The sequence below is a fragment of the Lissotriton helveticus genome, chromosome 1_1 (genome assembly GCF_964261635.1).
Source record: "Lissotriton helveticus chromosome 1_1, aLisHel1.1, whole genome shotgun sequence".
Classification (NCBI taxonomy): domain Eukaryota; kingdom Metazoa; phylum Chordata; class Amphibia; order Caudata; family Salamandridae; genus Lissotriton; species Lissotriton helveticus.
Window position 1 is genome coordinate 878,534,010 of NC_136057.1, and position 19,211 is coordinate 878,553,220.

Below are 19,211 nucleotides of genomic sequence, written 5' to 3' on the forward strand. Positions count from 1 at the left end.
TCCAGCTGTCAATTATTTAGATATCTCGCGAAACTTTCACAAGCTCAACCATTTAGTGTATTTCTCATGGACAACAGATCACTATCCTTAAGGATGCATAGTAGAGTATTCAAACGCATAATCCTATGCCCTGACTACTTTCTATATAAACACTTTTGTCTACTACCCACTACCATTTTCATAATCTCGCAAGACTCTCACAAGATCATAAACAATTTTAAAGTGAAGAATTACACCTTCCTTCATTACAGTACTTTTAACTTTTACTTCCTTGTCCTAAGATTTTAGAAAAAACTATCCCCTGCAGTTTTACCATTTTCAACAGTATGGCAGCACATTATATTAGAGAGTGAGAATAGACTTGCCTCAACACCTAACCACATAACAACCTGTCTACATAGTAGGGTATGGTATGGACGGGCCTCTCCACTGAGACCTCACACCAGGATGACAAGTATGTCAGTACAATGTGCAGAAGGACTGGCCTCTACATTGACAACTGTCTCTTGAATGAAGGGTGTATGCAGTAGAATATGAGAAGAAACTGGCCTTTACACGGAGACCTCTCTCTTGTATGATGGGTATGTGTAGTAAAGTGCGGAGGAGAGGGGCTGACCTCTGACATCTCTCAGTTGAATGACAGGTGAGTTTGTATTTGTATTTAGCAGTATTTATAAAGTGCATCAATCATCCCGAGGGACATCACGGCGCTAGGATGAATTATAATAAAGTGTAATTGATCATTGGTAGGGTCAGTGTATAGGAAACAGGGTGGTTTTCAGTTTTTTCCTAAACAGTAGTTAGTCGTCTGTCAAGTGAAGATCAAGGGGTAGGTTATTCCAGAGCACCGCGGCTGATTTGGAAAAGGACCGGTCGCCCATTCTGGCCTTGGAAGTGTGGTTAATGGAGGAGAGAGCTTGATGGCGTGATCTACAATTACGTGAAGGGATGTGGAATCGTAGTTATTCATGTAGAATTTGTGGTGCCTTTTTATGAATGTTTTTATGTGCAAAACAGAGGAGCTTGAAGCTGGCCCTCTGTCGGACTGGGAGCCAGTGTAACTCTCCCAGGAAGAGGGATGCTGAATTATATATATTTTTATTACATAATAATTTGGCGGCAGCACTCTGAACTACCTGGAGTCTGGCGAAAAGATATTCAGCCATGCCTACATAAAGGGCATTGCCATGATCAAGTCTGCTCATAAGCAGAGCCTGGGTGACTGTTTGTCTGCAATTTTGTGGAATCCAGGGAAAGAGTCGTCTGAAAAGTTTCAGTGTAGCATAGGCTTTACCGCACAATGTGCGTACTTGGTCCAGCACAGATAAAGTGTCATCGAAGATGATGCCCAGATTTTTTACCGCTCGCTTGGGTTCTGGGGCGGTGCCTAGTGCCTGGGGCCACCAGCTATTCTCCCAAATATCCTGGGCACCTCCGAAAAGCAGGATTTCAGATTTTCCGGCGTTAAGTTTTGAACAGTGCTGGAACATCCAATCTGCGAGTTCAGTAAGACAGTTTATTAGGTTATTTTTTGTCTCAGTGTTGCTCGACCTATCTATCAAGGGAATCACCAAATGCGCATTATCGGCATAGGAGCAGATATCAAATCCCCATTTTCTACTGATATCTGCCAGAGATGAAACGTGTGCATTAAAAAGGGTGGGACTTAAGGTAGCTCCCTGCAGGACTCTGTACTTAATGCTCTTTGCTGTAGAAGTGCAGGATCCCATTTGAATTGCTTGGGTTTGATCTTTCAGAAAGAGGCGAACTCTGACAGGCCTTTGTAGCAGATCCCTTTTTTGTGCAAGATATGGAGTCGTTTGGTATGTGAAATAGTATCGAAGGCTGCAGTGAGACCTAGCAAGATCAATGCTATGGCTCTGCCCTCATCAACTAGTGTTCTGATATTATCAGACACAGCCAGTAGAGTTGCTTCAGTACTGTTATTGGATCTAAAGCCATGGTGTCGAATAGGTTATTAGATTCAAGGAAGGTGGTGAGTTGCTTATTAACGAGGCACTCCAGAACTTTGGATAAATAAGGTACTTGAGATATGGGGCAATAGTTAGCTGTGTCAAATATATTTTTTTAAAGTCGAAATACTACTGTTTTCTTCCAAATGTCTGGGAATAATGCTTGCTCCAGAGATTGGTTGAATATTTTAGTGACATGAGGGGATAAAATTGGTTCTAATGTGGCGATAATAAAATGCGGGCAGGGGTCGATTGAGGATCCCAACACTGATTTAATCATGGCTTTGGCCACTTTCTCTTCTGCAAAAAGAGTCAGAGTGTCTAGGTGAATTTGTGCAGAGGAATGAGGAGGCACATTTTTCCAATCAACATTGTTGCCTTCGAGTGGATTGTTGAAGGAAGCATACATTTTTGTCACTTTGTCAGTGAAAAAATTATTTATTAGTTTGCAGTTCTCTACCGTAGGAGCCATGGTTTGTGATAGGCTAGTGGTGTTGTGTGGCGTTTTAGGCTCTGATTGAATTTTCCCGATTTATGTCCTTATATAGGTACAATTCATGTTGCCCTTATATAAGCAGAGAAATCCAGCCCTTATTTAGGCATTGCCCAAGCTACCCAAATATAGCCATGGCTACTTCCATCCGTTCACCAAATGTCACAACGATTTCTTGGAAAACCAGCTTAAGCTGTTAGGGACTTCCCCTTGCTTGAATATTGATTTCTCCAAGAACTCAGTTAGTTTTACAATGAACAACTATTCCCCAGGGGTACATTCATGGCATTCCAAAACGCCTTCAAGGTATAAATATACCTTCACTTGCAATAGAAAGATACGGTGGTTCGGACCAGTTTGAAGACCTACTTGCCCAACGCAGCTCCCTACAGCAAGTGCCGAAGCAAGCCGACTCACCAGCTGACGCACTGATCAGGAAGCTGACCTTCTCTGCAGAGAATCCAGCTCCAGTGTTTCCGGCTCCCCTTGCGGGGTGTTGACAAATCGAGTCCAGAGACAGAGATACCAGACCTCCTTCATTCTAAAGCTATGGAGCTGATAAGAACCTAGAGAAACCTTTGGTAGATTCTTGGCAAAAACAAAACCTATGCTAAACAATACTTACTTCTTCCCTTGTACTAGACCTAGGTTAGGTACATTGGGGTAGGAGTATTTTAGAAGCACCAGTTGTGTATTTTAGTCTATGCTATTGATGTATGTATTTTTATATGGCTTAGAAACCGTACAATGCTCTTACAGTATTATTTCATATTACTGTTTAAGCTGTACGCATTATACTTTGCAGTCTGCATAATGATTGTAGCAGTTCACCCCTCTTGCATGAGAAAGAAGACTGTTCAATAAACCTTTTATTGAAAACGCCCGTCTCACTATTTCTTTGCAAACTCTGTAGAAACAAAGCATACACGATTGACTGAGTAAAATAGTTATCTATTATTTCTACTACTCTGAACATATTTTCCAGTCCTAGGGAAACAAAGTTGCCATGTTTATGCAGTTGTCAGAAACAAATCCCTGTAAAGGCTAGGATTTCTTGGGAGCCTACTTGGGCAATTGTGGTGGGGATGCAGGAGAGATGGTCTTTAAAAAGGATGCTATACCTCTCTTGCATTTCCTGTCTCGTTTTAATATTTTATAGCCAAGTGGAAGGGCTGAAACAATATCAGGTGAATTGTTGTCGTCACGGCAAGTTTCAGGGTCGAATGCCAGATCTGGGCTTAAATCGTCTAGTGTGTCCCAAATCTCAGATCTATATTTGGGGAATTATCTAGTGTTAAAATAGATACATTTTAGGGTCAGGTTACTGTGGTGGTGAATATTTCTGCTGCTATGGGTAGATTGAGGACATCTTGGCATCCCCATTTACAGTTGAGGCAAGAAAAAGGTCCTTCCACCTCCGTTGGAGTAGCTTTTGTGCAGCATATGCCTGTGGTTTGTATGTCCACCAGTTTCATGAGCTCATCTCGTGAGTATATAAGATAGTGAAGTCTTTTTGAGTTGCAGGGGGCAGCATTTCTGGCCCCTGGGCCAGGTCGGGTGCGACCGACGCAGACAGGTTTGTGTATAGTAGGGTATAGGAAAGCACTGCCCTTTCTGCCAACAGCCCACTCATGAATGACAAGTGCATAGAAGGGTATAGGAAGGTGTGGCCTGTCCACACAGATGTCTCTGTAGAATGATGTCTCTGCTAACATATGAACACAGACTGTTCCCTTTGCTGAAATCTCTTTTTTGCATGACACTAATGCTTAATATGATGTGGGGAGGGGCAAATCTCACCCCTGAGAACTCTGTCTCTGATGATGGGGGTCCAATGTTCGCTGTGGCCTTTCTGCTAAGACCTCTGTCTCAGATGACACAATTGTTTTTCTTTGTTCGCCCTAAGTTGGCAGGGTATGCTCAGACGTGAGTCCCTTGCTCACTTTGCCACTGGAGTCAAGCAAGCCCGGCTGAAGACGGCTGTAATGCCAGAAAGCGGTCCTGGGAAGCTTGATTCCGGTCCAGGGAAGACATGGCTTGGCAGTTCGGGCTGGCCTGTTCCCATGAGGCACAGGGTCAGACTGATTTGCATATGGCCATGTCTGAACTGGGGTGGCTGAGTGAGCTAAAGAACGGTGATGGATTAAACCCTGATCAGTTGACTGGGGGTGAGTGTTTGTATTGTCAACGCTCCGTCCATCATCACCTTTGGTTTTTCCTTGTTAGCCTTAAGTTGGCAGGGTATACTCCGACGTGAGTCCCTTGCTCACTTTGCCACTGGAGTCAAGCAAGCCCGGCTGAAGACGGATGTAATGCCAGAAACCGGTCCTGGGAAGCTTGATTCCGGTCCAGGGAAGACATTGCTTGGCAGTTCGGGCTGGACTGTTTCCATGAGGCACAGGGTCAGGCTGATTTGTATATGGCCATATCTGAACTGGGGTGGCGGAGTGAGCTAAAGAACGGTGATGGATTAAACCCAGATCAGTTGACTGGGGGTGAGTGTTTGTATAGTCAACCCTCCGTCCATCATCACCTTTGGTTTTTCTTTGTTCGCCCTAAGTTGGCAGGGTATGCTCAGACGTGAGTCCCTTGCTCACTTTGCCACTGGAGTCAAGCAAGCCCGGCTGAAGACGGCTGTAATGCCAGAAACCGGTCCTGGGAAGCTTGATTCCGGTCCAGGGAAGACATGGCTTGGCAGTTCGGGCTGGACTGTTCCCATGAGGCACAGGGTCAGACTGATTTGGATATGGCCATGTCTGAACTGGGGTGGCGGAGTGAGCTAAAGAACGGTGATGGATTAAACCCAGATCAGTTGACTGGGGGTGAGTGTTTGTATTGTCTACGCTCCGTCCATCATCATCTTTGGTTTTTCTTTGTTCGCCCTAAGTTGGCAGGGTATGCTCAGCCGTGAGTCCCTTGCTCACTTTGCCACTGGAGTCAAGAAAGCCCGGCTGAAGACGGCTGTAATGCCAGAAACCGGTCCTGGGAAGCTTGATTCCGGTCCAGGGAAGACATGGCTTGGCAGTTCGGGCTGGACTGTTCCCATGAGGCACAGGGTCAGACTGATTTGCATATGGACATGTCTGAACTGGGGTGGCAGAGTGAGCTAAAGAACGGTGATGGATTAAACCCAGATCAGTTGACTGGGGGTGAGTGTTTGTATTGTCAACCCTCCGTCCATCATCACCTTTGGTTTTTCTTTGTTCGCCCTAAGTTGGCAGGGTATGCTCAGACGTGAGTCCCTTGCTCACTTTGCCACTGGAGTCAAGCAAGCCCGGCTGAAGACGGCTGTAATGCCAGAAACCGGTCCTGGGAAGCTTGATTCCGGTCCAGGGAAGACATGGCTTGGCAGTTCGGGCTGGACTGTTACCATGAGGCACAGGGTCAGACTGATTTGCATATGGCCATGTCTGAACTGGGGTGGCGGAGTGAGCTAAAGAACGGTGATGGATTAAACCCAGATCAGTTGACTGGGGGTGAGTGTTTGTATTGTCAACGCTCCATCCATCATCATCTTTGGTTTTTCTTTGTTCGCTCTAAGTTGGCAGGGTATGCTCAGAAGTGAGTCCCTTGCTCACTTTGCCACTGGAGTCAAGCAAGCCCGGCTGAAGACGGCTGTAATGCCAGAAAGCGGTCCTGGGAAGCTTGATTCCGGTCCAGGGAAGACATGGCTTGGCAGTTCGGGCTGGACTGTTCCCATGAGGCACAGGGTCAGACTGATTTGCATATGGCCATGTCTGAACTGGGGTGGCGGAGTGAGCTAAAGAACGGTGATGGATTAAACCCTGATCAGTTGACTGGGGGTGAGTGTTTGTATTGTCAACGCTCCGTCCATCATCACCTTTGGTTTTTCCTTGTTAGCCTTAAGTTGGCAGGGTATACTCCGACGTGAGTCCCTTGCTCACTTTGCCACTGGAGTCAAGCAAGCCCGGCTGAAGACGGATGTAATGCCAGAAACCGGTCCTGGGAAGCTTGATTCCGGTCCAGGGAAGACATTGCTTGGCAGTTCGGGCTGGACTGTTTCCATGAGGCACAGGGTCAGGCTGATTTGCATATGGCCATGTCTGAACTGGGGTGGCGGAGTGAGCTAAAGAACGGTGATGGATTAAACCCAGATCAGTTGACTGGGGGTGAGTGTTTGTATAGTCAACCCTCCGTCCATCATCACCTTTGGTTTTTCTTTGTTCGCCCTAAGTTGGCAGGGTATGCTCAGACGTGAGTCCCTTGCTCACTTTGCCACTGGAGTCAAGCAAGCCCGGCTGAAGACGGCTGTAATGCCAGAAACCGGTCCTGGGAAGCTTGATTCCGGTCCAGGGAAGACATGGCTTGGCAGTTCAGGCTGGACTGTTCCCATGAGGCACAGGGTCAGACTGATTTGCATATGGCCATGTCTGAACTGGGGTGGCGGAGTGAGCTAAAGAACGGTGATGGATTAAACCCAGATCAGTTGACTGGGGGTGAGTGTTTGTATTGTCTACGCTCCGTCCATCATCATCTTTGGTTTTTCTTTGTTCGCCCTAAGTTGGCAGGGTATGCTCAGCCGTGAGTCCCTTGCTCACTTTGCCACTGGAGTCAAGAAAGCCCAGCTGAAGACGGCTGTAATGCCAGAAACCGGTCCTGGGAAGCTTGATTCCGGTCCAGGGAAGAGATGGCTTGGCAGTTCGGGCTGGACTGTTCCCATGAGGCACAGGGTCAGACTGATTTGCATATGGACATGTCTGAACTGGGGTGGTAGAGTGAGCTAAAGAACGGTGATGGATTAAACCCAGATCAGTTGACTGGGGGGGAGTGTTTGTATTGTCAACCCTCCTTCCATCATCACCTTTGGTTTTTCTTTGTTCGCCCTAAGTTGGCAGGGTATGCTCAGACGTGAGTCCCTTGCTCACTTTGCCACTGGAGTCAAGCAAGCCCGGCTGAAAACGGCTGTAATGCCAGAAACCGGTCCTGGGAAGCTTGATTCCGGTCCAGGGAAGACATGGCTTGGCAGTTCGGGCTGGACTTTTCCCATGAGGCACAGGGTCAGACTGATTTGCATATGGCCATGTCTGAACTGGGGTGGCGGAGTGAGCTAAAGAACGGTGATGGATTAAACCCAGATCAGTTGGGGTGAGTGTTTGTATTGTCAACGCTCCGTCCATCATCACCTTTGGTTTTTCTTTGTTCGCCCTAAGTTGGCAGGGTATGCTCAGACGTGTGTCCCTTGCTCACTTTGCCACTGGAGTCAAGCAAGCCCGGCTGAAGACGGCTGTAATGCCAGAAACCGGTCCTGGGAAGCTTGATTCCGGTCCAGGGAAGACATGGCTTGGCAATTCGGGCTGGACTGTTGCCATGAGGCACAGGGTCAGACTGATTTGCATATGGCCATGTCTGAACTGGGGTGGCGGAGTGAGCTAAAGAACGGTGATGGATTAAACCCAGATCAGTTGACTGGGGGTGAGTGTTTGTATTGTCAACGCTCCATCCATCATCATCTTTGGTTTTTCTTTGTTCGCTCTAAGTTGGCAGGGTATGCTCAGACGTGAGTCCCTTGCTCACTTTGCCACTGGAGTGAAGCAAGCCCGGCTGAAGACAGCTGTAATGCCAGAAACAGGTCCTGGGAAGCTTGATTCCGGTCCCGGGAAGACATGGCTTGGCAGTTCGGGCTGGCCTGTTCCCATGAGGCACAGGGTCAGACTGATTTGCATATGGCCATGTCTGAACTGGGGTGGCGGAGTGAGCTAAAGAACGGTGATGGATTAAACCCAGATCAGTTGACTGGGGGTGAGTGTTTGTATTGTCAACGCTCCATCCATCATCATCTTTGGTTTCTCTTTGTTCGCTCTAAGTTGGCAGGGTATGCTCAGACGTGAGACCCTTGCTCACTTTGCCACTGGAGTCAAGCAAGCCCGGCTGAAGACAGCTGTAATGCCAGAAACCGGTCCTGGGAAGCTTGATTCCGGTCCCGGGAAGACATGGCTTGGCAGTTCGGGCTGGACTGTTCCCATGAGGCACAGGGTCAGACTGATTTGCATATGGCCATGTCTGAACTGGGGTGGCGGAGTGAGCTAAAGAACGGTGATGGATTAAACCCAGATCAGTTGACTGGGGGTGAGTGTTTGTATTGTCAACGCTCCATCCATCATCATCTTTGGTTTTTCTTTGTTCGCTCTAAGTTGGCAGGGTATGCTCAGACGTGAGTCCCTTGCTCACTTTGCCACTGGAGTCAAGCAAGCCCGGCTGAAGACGGCTGTAATGCCAGAAACCGGTCCTGGGAAGCTTGATTCCGGTCCCGGGAAGACATGGCTTGGCAGTTCGGGCTGGACTATTCCCATGAGGCACAGGGTCAGACTGATTTGCATATGGCCATGTCTGAACTGGGGTGGCGGAGTGAGCTAAAGAACGGTGATGGATTAAACCCAGATCAGTTGACTGGGGGTGAGTGTTTGTTCTGTCAACGCTCCGTCCATCACCACCTTTGGTTTTTCTCTGCTAACATATGAACACAGACTGTTCCCTTTGCTGAAATCTCCTTTTTGCATGACACTAATGCTTAATATGATGTGGGGAGGGGCAAATCTCACCCCTGAGAACTCTGTCTCTGATGATGGGTGTCCAATGTTCGCTGTGGCCTTTCTGCTGAGACCTCTGTCTCAGATGACACAATTGTAGAGTTGAGTGTCTTCAGGGATTTTCCTCTCCACTGAGGTCACTCTCTTCATTGAAAGATAGGGGAGTATGGTATGGTGAGAGATTGGTCTCGCCGCTCAGGCCCCTCTATCAGATGATGGGTATCCAGAGAACAATGTGGAGAGGCACTGGCTCCACCGGGACCTCTATCTGGTCACAGATGGGAATAGTAGGTTGTGCTAAGGGATGGACCTCACCACTGAGACCTCGCTCTGGGTTGATGGGTGCATATAATAGGGTGTGAGAAGGAACTGTCCCCTATACTTAAAACTCTTTGATAGACAACAGCTATTCATAGTAGGGTGTGGAGAGTTACTGTTCTCTCTGCTGAGACATGTGTCTTGAACAGCAAATCTACAACTAGGGTGTGGGGAGGAAATGACCCCTGTGCTCACATGTTTGTGTTTGAAGACAAGCATAGACACTAGAATATAGAAAGAGACTGTCATGTGAGCTGAGTGAATATTAATTAATATTAAAAACAATTTAACAACTTTACTAACAACAACTACTTTAGAAAAAACTACATAAACAACTGTAAAACAAACAAAACAACAAATGTAGCTATTTTTAACATTATCAGGCACTAACATCTCCTCCCCTTTCTGACTACTAGATTTTGATGCATATAGATCTTATTTTCTTTTGTTTCACCCACCTTTGCCTCCCAAACAATATGTTCTTTAATATTATTTTCATGGCAGGCCAGGCGGAAAAAGAGAATATCCGAAATATAATTCTATGAAATTGGCATAAAGGAACTCAGCTAGGAAATAATAAACAACCAGTATGTTTCATCCATTACAGGTATGTAGGATATGTGCACATGCAGTCATTCTAAAATGATAGCTAAGACAAATTTAGGTAAAGCAGTCAAGCTAGACAGTTCTTCAGCTTTCAGATGCTTTCAACTTTCAGATACTACCTGTCCACAGGTACTTACTACTCAAGCAAATAATAACCCTTCTTTTATAAATAAAGCACGTTTTGCTGTGTAAGTAGGTAGATTATTTTACCATTGAAAACAAGTAGACCTACAAAGAACAAGCTTCTCCAAGGGTACATGTCATGATAGGCAGTAAGAAAAACATCAGCTGCGCAATTTAGTTAATTTGTTTGCCTGATTTCCACACAGTTATTGTTCCCTCTTTCTTCCAATGTGAACAATAGTTATTTTCCTCCTCCAGATATTGTGTGACTTGATACTTTTATTTTTCAGAACTTCTGTTTACCATTTTCCTCCTAATAAATACAAAATAACCAAAACAGTTATATACTGATCAAAAATTCATAAACTGAATATTTCTACATTTTTCACCCACAATCACATACTTATTTGTCCTGTACCACTAACTTCATATTCCTTTCTCTTAAATAATTTCACACCCTCAATCACTGCATTATTTAGCCACATTAAATTATAACAGTCCTTCAAACATGGTTCCATAACAGATTGTAAGGAAAAAAATTCCTCTTTACACACCTTTTCTAACAGTGAGCTCTGTGTTTTACTCTAGAAAAAACAATATCTCTACTCAAACATCTCATAGGGGTACAAGATATGGACTCTAAGTTTCATAAAAACACTAGGTATTGTATTAAAAGATTGCAGATTCTTTCTTTTATAAATTTAGAAGCATTTTCTCTTTTACTTGGAACTACATATAAATTAAACATTTCATTGGTATAACAGTGATATCTTGCTACATTCTAATCTATACCTCTCAAAACATATTTTAACAACTATACACTTCCAGAAACAACTTTTCACTTAGTCAACCTTGAATGGAATAACTTTACCAAAAGTAGCATACTTTCTAACACTTCTTAACAAAGTTCATTAAGTATATATATCTAATTACTGAACATAGAACAGTTTGTTATACGTAGCTGAGGACACCAGTCTGTATAAATCAATTAATCAATCAAATCAGATGTGTAGAGCACGGCTAATCTCATGTGAGGGTATTCAGGCACTGGGTTCTTACTGGTATCAGTCCAAAAGCCAGATCTTGAGCCCCTTTCTGAAATTCAGGAGAGAGCATGAAGCTCAGAGGAGGAGGGCAAGGTCTTTCCAGAACTTGACGGCAAGGTAGTCAAAGGTATGTCGTCTACTGTTGCTTCGGTGGTGGATGTGTGGACTGTGAGGGAGGGTTAGGGAGGATTAACACAGGTGTCTGGAGAGTTTGTGGAAGTTCAGGTGGTTGATGATACATGCTAGTCCTTGATCATGGAGGTCCTTGTATGCATGCATCAGTACCTTGAATTGGTACCTTTTCTGGATGGGGAGCCAGTGGAGGTTTCTGAGGTGGGGCCGTGATGTGGGTAAATTTGGGGAGGTTGATGATGAGTCTGGCAGCTGAGGTGTGCATCATCTGGAGACTCTTTAGCAGTTGGATAGGGAGTCCTGTGTAGCGTGCATTGCTGTAATACAGCCGGCTGGTGACTAGGGTTTGAGTGATGGCTTTCCTAGTATTGACAGGGAGCCATCAGAAGATCTTTCGGATCGTGAGAAGGGAGTGGAAGCAGACGGATGCAGCTGCAATGATCTGGCATTTCATGATAAGTTTACTATTGAGGATGATGACAAGGTTGCGGGCGTGTTATGTCAATGAGGGTCCAAGTTTGAAGGGGTATCAGGTGTTGTTCCACGGGGTGGTGTTGTTTGTTCCCAAAAATGCAGTCCCTTCTTTTGAGCAAAAGCCAAACAGGCTTCCTTCTCTTCCAAATCACCGAACGATCTCTTGTTGTGCACCCACTCACATCACAGCATGTCTTCAACCATGTGAAAAAAGTGGTAACTATTGCTTCAGGCTTGGGCCTTTTTTTCTACTTCTCCCCATATGATCTTGTGAGACTCTCGATGGATCATAAAACACCTTATGGCAGGCTCAGTAATTTTCAATCAGGGTCTAGCGAGCCTCTCACAAGAATGCACATGTACATGCAGCAGACTTCACTTCCTGAAGCTTGTGGGCTACTCTAGCAAGAGTCTTGCAAGATCGCAACAAAATTGTAGGAAAATAGTAGTATGCAGGGCAGAGTATCCTCTCCACTGAGACCCATCTCTTACAATACAGATGTGTGTAGTAGAGTATGAGGAGACACTGGCAACTTCACATAGACCTCTTTCTCTAATGACAGGTGTGCTTAGTAGTGTGTAGTGTATGTTGAGAGAGACTGGCCTCTCTTTTAGATAAGAGGTGTGCATAGTAGCATATGTGGAGGGTCTGGCCTCTTTGCTGAGACCTCTGTCAATAATGACAGGTTTGCATTGTAGGGTGTTGTAGAGGGACTGGGCTCGCCTTCCAGACTTCTCTCTCAAATGACAGGTGTACATAGCAGGGTGTAGGGAGGGACTACCTCTCCTGCAGACCTCGCTTTTAGATGATGGGCGTGCGCATTAAATTGTGGGGAGTGACATGGCTCTCATTTCAGACCTCTCTCTCAAATGACGGATGAGAGTAGTAGTATATGTTGAGGAACTGTCCTATCCTGTCAGCCTTTTACCTCAGATGATGGGTGTGCATGGTAGGGTATGTGGCAAGAGACTGGCCTCACAATTGAGACATCGCTCTCAGATGATGGGTGTGCATAATAGGGTGTGTGGGTGGACAGGGCTTTCCTTTCATACCTCTCTTTCTCAAACGACGGGTGTGTGTGCTAGGATGTGAGAAGGGACTAACCTCTCTGTTGAAATGTTTCTCTCAAATGACAGTTGAGCATTGTAGGGTGTATGGGTAGTGACTAGCCTTGCCATCTGTCTCAGATGAAGGGTGTGTGAATCAAGTTATGCGAAGGGGAATAGCCCCTCCTTTGTGACTTCTCTATCAGATGCCAGTGTGCATATTAGGGTGTGAGGATGAGCCATAACTCTACTCACAACTCTTCTCAAACCGATGTACATAAATAGTAGAGTCTGATGAACACCACCTCCATTAAGGGTTCTTCCTAGAGTAACAAGTGTGCAGGGCAGAGTGTACTCAAGCATCACCTGCCCCTTCCTTCTTTTCACGATCTGGTGAAAGTCTCGTGAGATCATAAGATTTAAAAAAAAAAGAAAAAGAATTAACTTTTTACTTATCACAGCACTAATCTCTTTCACACTTCCTCTCAAATACAAGGACCACAGTATCCATTTCTACTAATAGAGTGTAATGAGAACTCAGCTTTACAATTTACGATCCTGGGCAAGTCCTGAGAGATCATAAAAATAAGTTATAAACGATATACATTTATTTTCTTCACAGTAGGTATCCCTAGACACATCCTCTATAAATCTAGGGAGACAGCATGCCTTTCTGCTGCCCACCTTATACAGCTTTATTGCTTCATTTCCACAACACCTTCAGTTTTTCATAGTTTTACAGTTTTTCACAGTAAACTTTAATAGCATCCCTTTAATTTCTAACTTTCCAAAAGCCTCTTGCTCCTGCAAGTATATAAAGGCTTGTGGCACAAACTGACCTCTTGACCAATCACAGGTATCTATATTTGATTTTGCTCTCTTGCGGGACACCCACAGAACTTTTTTTTTACAAATAATTTTGACCCTTAATATCTCATAAACTACTGAACAGATATACACCAAATCACAATCTCTGAACAGAGATCAGGCTCCCTGCCGAATTTGGTGTAATTCCATTCAGCAGATTTTGCTAAAACCTGTCTAAAGAAGTCTATGGAAAATGCATGAGTATTTTCCAATTTCAGACCCCCTTTTTATCTTGGCTCCCGCTTAACGGATCACGCCAAAATTTACCAGGAAGGAGGTGGATGACCTTTTCTTTTGTTTTGGAAATTTTTGTGAAGATTCCTCAAATGGGCCAAACTTATTAGCAAAAAAAAAATGCTTCATCTATTTGAAGCAGACTTAACTATAACTACCTTGTGGCGTCTTCTGGGGTTTGGCCAACATAGGGTAAGTGCCCTGGTGCCCGCCTAGGGCACCCATCATAACCTCGTTGGGGCTTGCAGGGTACTCCAAGGCCCCTGTGCCTTCAACCAATGCCCTGCATCCAGCTTAAGACGGTATTACTCCTGCCTGCAGGGAGCAGCTACAAATGCTACTCCATGCAGGTGGGAAGAATATTCTGATCTGTTTCCCTGTCTGATTCACTTTGGGCAAGGAAACAGATTTACAATCCACTCACAACTGATAGAAGCATTTTTAAAGTTCCCGCCAGTTGAGAGCAGACTTTGTGCTTGCTCTTTCTTGGGGGAGCTTTGAAATTGCTTCCGCCAAGTGAAAGCGAACACAGGTTTCCATACCTGCTCCAATTCACCCCGATACATAACTGGAGCAGGCCCAGGCAGATGGGGTTCCCGGGCCATTAATTGCTCCAGGAAGGAGACCACACATGCCCCTCCCTTTTGCTATTGCCACCGGGCCTCAAACGAGGACAAAGAAAATCGCAGGGAACCACAGTTGTTTTTAAAGGATTTTGCCATGGATCCTCCACAAATTCATGACAAAATTAAACAAAATAAAACTTTTTTGGCCTTAGGGACCCCATCACTAAGCCTAAGGGGCTGAGTATTCCTTCCCTGCCATGTGTGTGTTTGTGTGTGTTTTTGTGGAACTCGATCCAAGTACTGAGTCCCAATATGTCTGCCACCACTTCCTGGTATGAGTGGTAGGAGCCAATCAGACCTCAGCATGAGATCTATCAGATCCACGGACCCACTGCATCACTGGATATACATATTTGTTCTTCAATAACTCCATAAGTACTTAATGGATTTACAAAATAGATCTTTCTGGACCAAGATCTAGCCTTCTACCAAATATGAGGTTATTCTGTTCAGTTCCAAGATATCCAAAAGAACTATGGTGGGGATAGAGAACTAGATCTTCAGAGGATGGAATCCAGATTGGTCATAGTAATAGGGACTGAATAGCCATGGGTTTTGAACTGAGATGAAGAGTTGTGTGTGCATCTCTAGAAAAGGTCAGAACCCCAAGAATGTACTAATGAGCCATTAAGGACAAATCCTGACAGCTGCTGCATGCATTTCTAAATTTTATATTTCCATTTGGAGAGGGATTGTGATTGATGCTTGGGTCCTGAGGTCCTCTGGAGACAAGGGGACCTCATCACCTTACCAGCAGTGCACTGAGAGTCATGTTTGCAGAGTGTTGTAAAAAGGACCATGGCTTCTGACCACCTCTCAGCAATCCCACTGTGTGGGGCTTTTTGGAGATAACAGGTGGGATAGTTGGCCTGTAAGGACCCTCACCAGTGAAGGGGACTTCATCCCCAACCAAGAGCATACCAGGAGTACTGAACAAAGGGGGCGGGACCTCATTGAGTTGCCGGCATTGTTTTTTAAAGATTTTATTATACGAGAGGGAGCTCTGTGGCTCCCCCTTCACTTTACCCTTTTTGGGAATGGGGACCCCATCCCCGCGGTCTGACCCATTTTTTAAATGAAATAAAATGGGAGGGGGGCCATGAGGCCTCCCTCCCAAGGTTGATTTCGGCCCCGGGGACCCCATCCCCCAACGCTAGCCTTCATACATATTTTTCTTTTACTTTTTTTTCTTTCTTTTTTTTTTGTCCTCATTTGCCTTGCCCTCTATACAGGAACGCCAACCACCTTGCGTGTCGAGATTTCACTTGTCTCCTACGCCAAGACACGATTTTACTGCATTGGTGGCAGAAGAGACCTGATAGAAAGTAACCAGAGGGGGAGAAAATAGGGAGTAGGCTTATAATAACTCCATCAAGGTATATTTCTACCTGTAGGACCATAAATGTAACGGAGAAGACCCAGTCCATGGAGTGTTGCAGGCATAATCATAGGACCGGGGAAAAAAAAAACTAACTCTATCTCCACTGGACCAACAAGTCCCAATACTCCACGTTACGTTTGTTACATGATCTGAACAAGTCCGTCTTCGATGTCTCATATAGGGACTTCAGCCAGCCTGCGTGTGATGGGGAAGTTTTTTCTTAAAAGGGACACTTCTGGTACTGGACCTGAGGGGTGGCAGTCCCCAGAGCCATGGAGGCCTCCAGGTAGGTGGTGGCCCCAGTGGCGGTGGGGTGCATGTGGGCCACCACATTTATTATATTAGCCCTGGAAAAGTGGTGGCCCTGCGTTATTCGTTCAAATTGCTCCTAGGACCTGGCCAACCCGAGGGCCTAATTAAGCGAAGCACAGGAGGCCACGCTTTGTTTCTTTTTTAGAAACTGTATGAACCCCTGAACTAACTAAGGGGTCAGGGGATTTCCACCCCGCTCCCTTTTCTTGGCTTTTAACCTTTTTTCTTGTGACTCGGTTCAACCAAGTCACAAGATGGCTGCCAACACTTCCTTATTTATCACTGAATACTTTTGTCCTAACTAAAGCAGAAACTTTTACATTTCTACCCACTTAATTTCAGGGACTAAACCAAGGCCATTGCATGTATTCTTAGAAATGTAGAAAAAAATAGGCCAATCAAATATTAAACTTTCTATAGACAATTTTGAAATAGCAAAAAAAAAACAACAAAGTGCTAGCAGATAATTTACTGACTTGAGCAGCAAATAAAAAACGAAGATGCAGCTGTGTTCTGGCTTATATGGACTGTGGTGATGTTCTAATTCTGGATTTATGGGTGTGCTTAAGAAATGCTTCAAAGTGCTGCATTTGGGAGTCGAAAAAAAGGTTATGAATAATGCTAGCCTCTGGTCTTGACATGAAATTCATGAGACACACAGTCAAGAATAAATCCGAGACCAAATTTTAAAATAAGGTTTATTGTTATATGAGTTTAGGACCTTAATCATAGCTCTAAGGTACGTACTTTTGGAGACAGGATTTTGAAAGTTGGATAAATAGATCACTTCTATGCCCAATTATGTAGCATGGTAAATTATGGTGAAAAAGCAGAAAAAATGCATAGAAATTCAGGCATTGCTTTCCTGAATTTCTCTTTCTCTTTTTAGTTCGATGTCGGAAACAGGTCTAAAGTTTCAGCAGGAGAAGTTCGGAAGTGTCCCAATTGGCCGGGAGCAGTGGTGCTGAGGTCTTGGAAGCTGATATTGACAGATGAAGGGAGCCACTTGAAAAATCATGCACAGAGGGACTTACAGGTAAATCCAGTGGGTCTACCCAGAGAGAGGAGGTTGCAAGGGCCTGGGGACCATTGAAGCAAGTCAGGTTGGTTGGTGGTAGGGCCGTGTTCAGAGCGGACAGGTCAGTCGAGGATCGTGCATCTTAAGATCCTCATGGTCAGGAGCAGGCAACTTTGAGAGGTTATCTCAGGTCAGCTATGCCACTCAGGAAGTGGGTTTCAGGTGTCTTGGAATCCCACAGTGTGTGCTTGATTCTAGTGGTTCATGAGTCCAGAGTGGACCCTTCTTCTTGGTGTTTGCCATGAGGGTCAGATACCCATTTGGTCCTGGTGTCTCCATACTTGGTGTAGGGACAGAGCTAACGCTCTAGAACTGTTATACGTTTTCTCGCTTTGGTGCTTTCTCGAGTTTTTGCAGAACAGCATGTTGACAAACTGGGATTTGTGCCTCTGGTGTGCAGGAGAATAATACCTTCATTCCAAGGGAGCTTTATGGTGATTTCTTGAAGACTGGAGGTGCTCTGGGGTTCTTGGAGTCCTTTCAGGTTTTAGGACATCACAGATGCAGTGACTGTTGAGCCCTAGGACTAATAGGCAGGGTTTGGCACCTTTTTCTTCTGCTGCCGGGCTTCCTTTCTCGAGCATCAGGTCTTCTTTGTCCTGATATTCTTTTGTCCAGCGAGTCTGGTGTTCCAGTTTGGGGTGCCACCTAACTACTGAATTTAGGGGTGTTGTAAGGGGATACAGGTAGTAGCCAATGGGCTATTTACCCTTAGGATGTCTACACCCTCTAGCAACCACTTCCTGTGGGAAGAGGTGCTATCCTATCCCTGAAAGGAGGTTTTCTAGCAATTCCAAAATGGTGGACTTTCAGAAGAAGGGTTCCCCTCACCTTTCCTTTCCTAGGGGTGGTACAGGCTAAGTGGGGACCCCATCTTTCCTTCTGCAGGAAAGAAGTCTTGGCCTCCCCCACTATTTGGAGGTTCCTGGGTTGGATTTCAAAGGTGGCATTGGTTTGTAGCTTTCCATCCAGGAAGGCCATCCTGTCCTTGAGGAGGTGTGCAGCACCTCTGCCCAGAGCAGGCTTTGTCTATGTCCGCTGAGAGCGTTGGCTTTCACCTCACAAGGTCAGAAACATGTCTGGTACTGACAAGCTTCCAAAAACAAATCAGGAACCACACCAGTGCTAGGTAGGTTGTCAGGGAACCCTCTAAAAGGGTCTCCTGTGTCAATGTATTGATAAATCCAACACCAGCATCAGTGAGGATTTATTAAGACAAGATGTTTGGTACCAAACACCTTGGAAGTCAGTGTAGCCATTGTGGAGCTAGGAAACTTGAGTATCCATCCCATATACTCGTTAAGGTTTCGCTGTGTACTGACAACATCTCAGAATGGACCAGACATTGTAGGGGCATATCTGATCATGTTCATATGCCCACACATAGGATATAGTGCATACTGCATTAGGGCTAAAAGCCTGCAGTAGGGGTGACTTAGCTTAATCCCATACACTGTATGGAGGCATAACAAACAGAGCTGTGTGCCATAATGACTCTTCAGATTTCTCTACACCGAAACACACAGCCTGCAATGGTAGAGTGCATGGCCTTGCTGAAAGGTTCCTGGGTTGGCACAACCAGTGCTTCAGCCCCAGAGGACCATCTTTGTTACCCATGCCCTAGGTACCAGTGGTGCCATTTATAAGGGACTTACAGGGGTAACTAAAGTGGTACCAATCTTTGTACAGTTTTTGGGAAACAAATCTGCCACTGGAAACCTGGTTAGCAGGGACCTGGTGCTTTTACTCTTCAAAATTACATCAGACATCAGGCAAAAGTGGGTGCTAACCATGTCAAAAGAGGCACTTTCCAACAATGCACAAAAACAATCCTGCATGAAATGGAGGCACCCCTACGTCTTGGTGCAAGGGTGGATACATTGCAGCTAGGTTGCCAAAATGGTGCCAGTTCAGGCAGAAAGGACAGAAGTGTGCTGAATTGCTTGAATATGA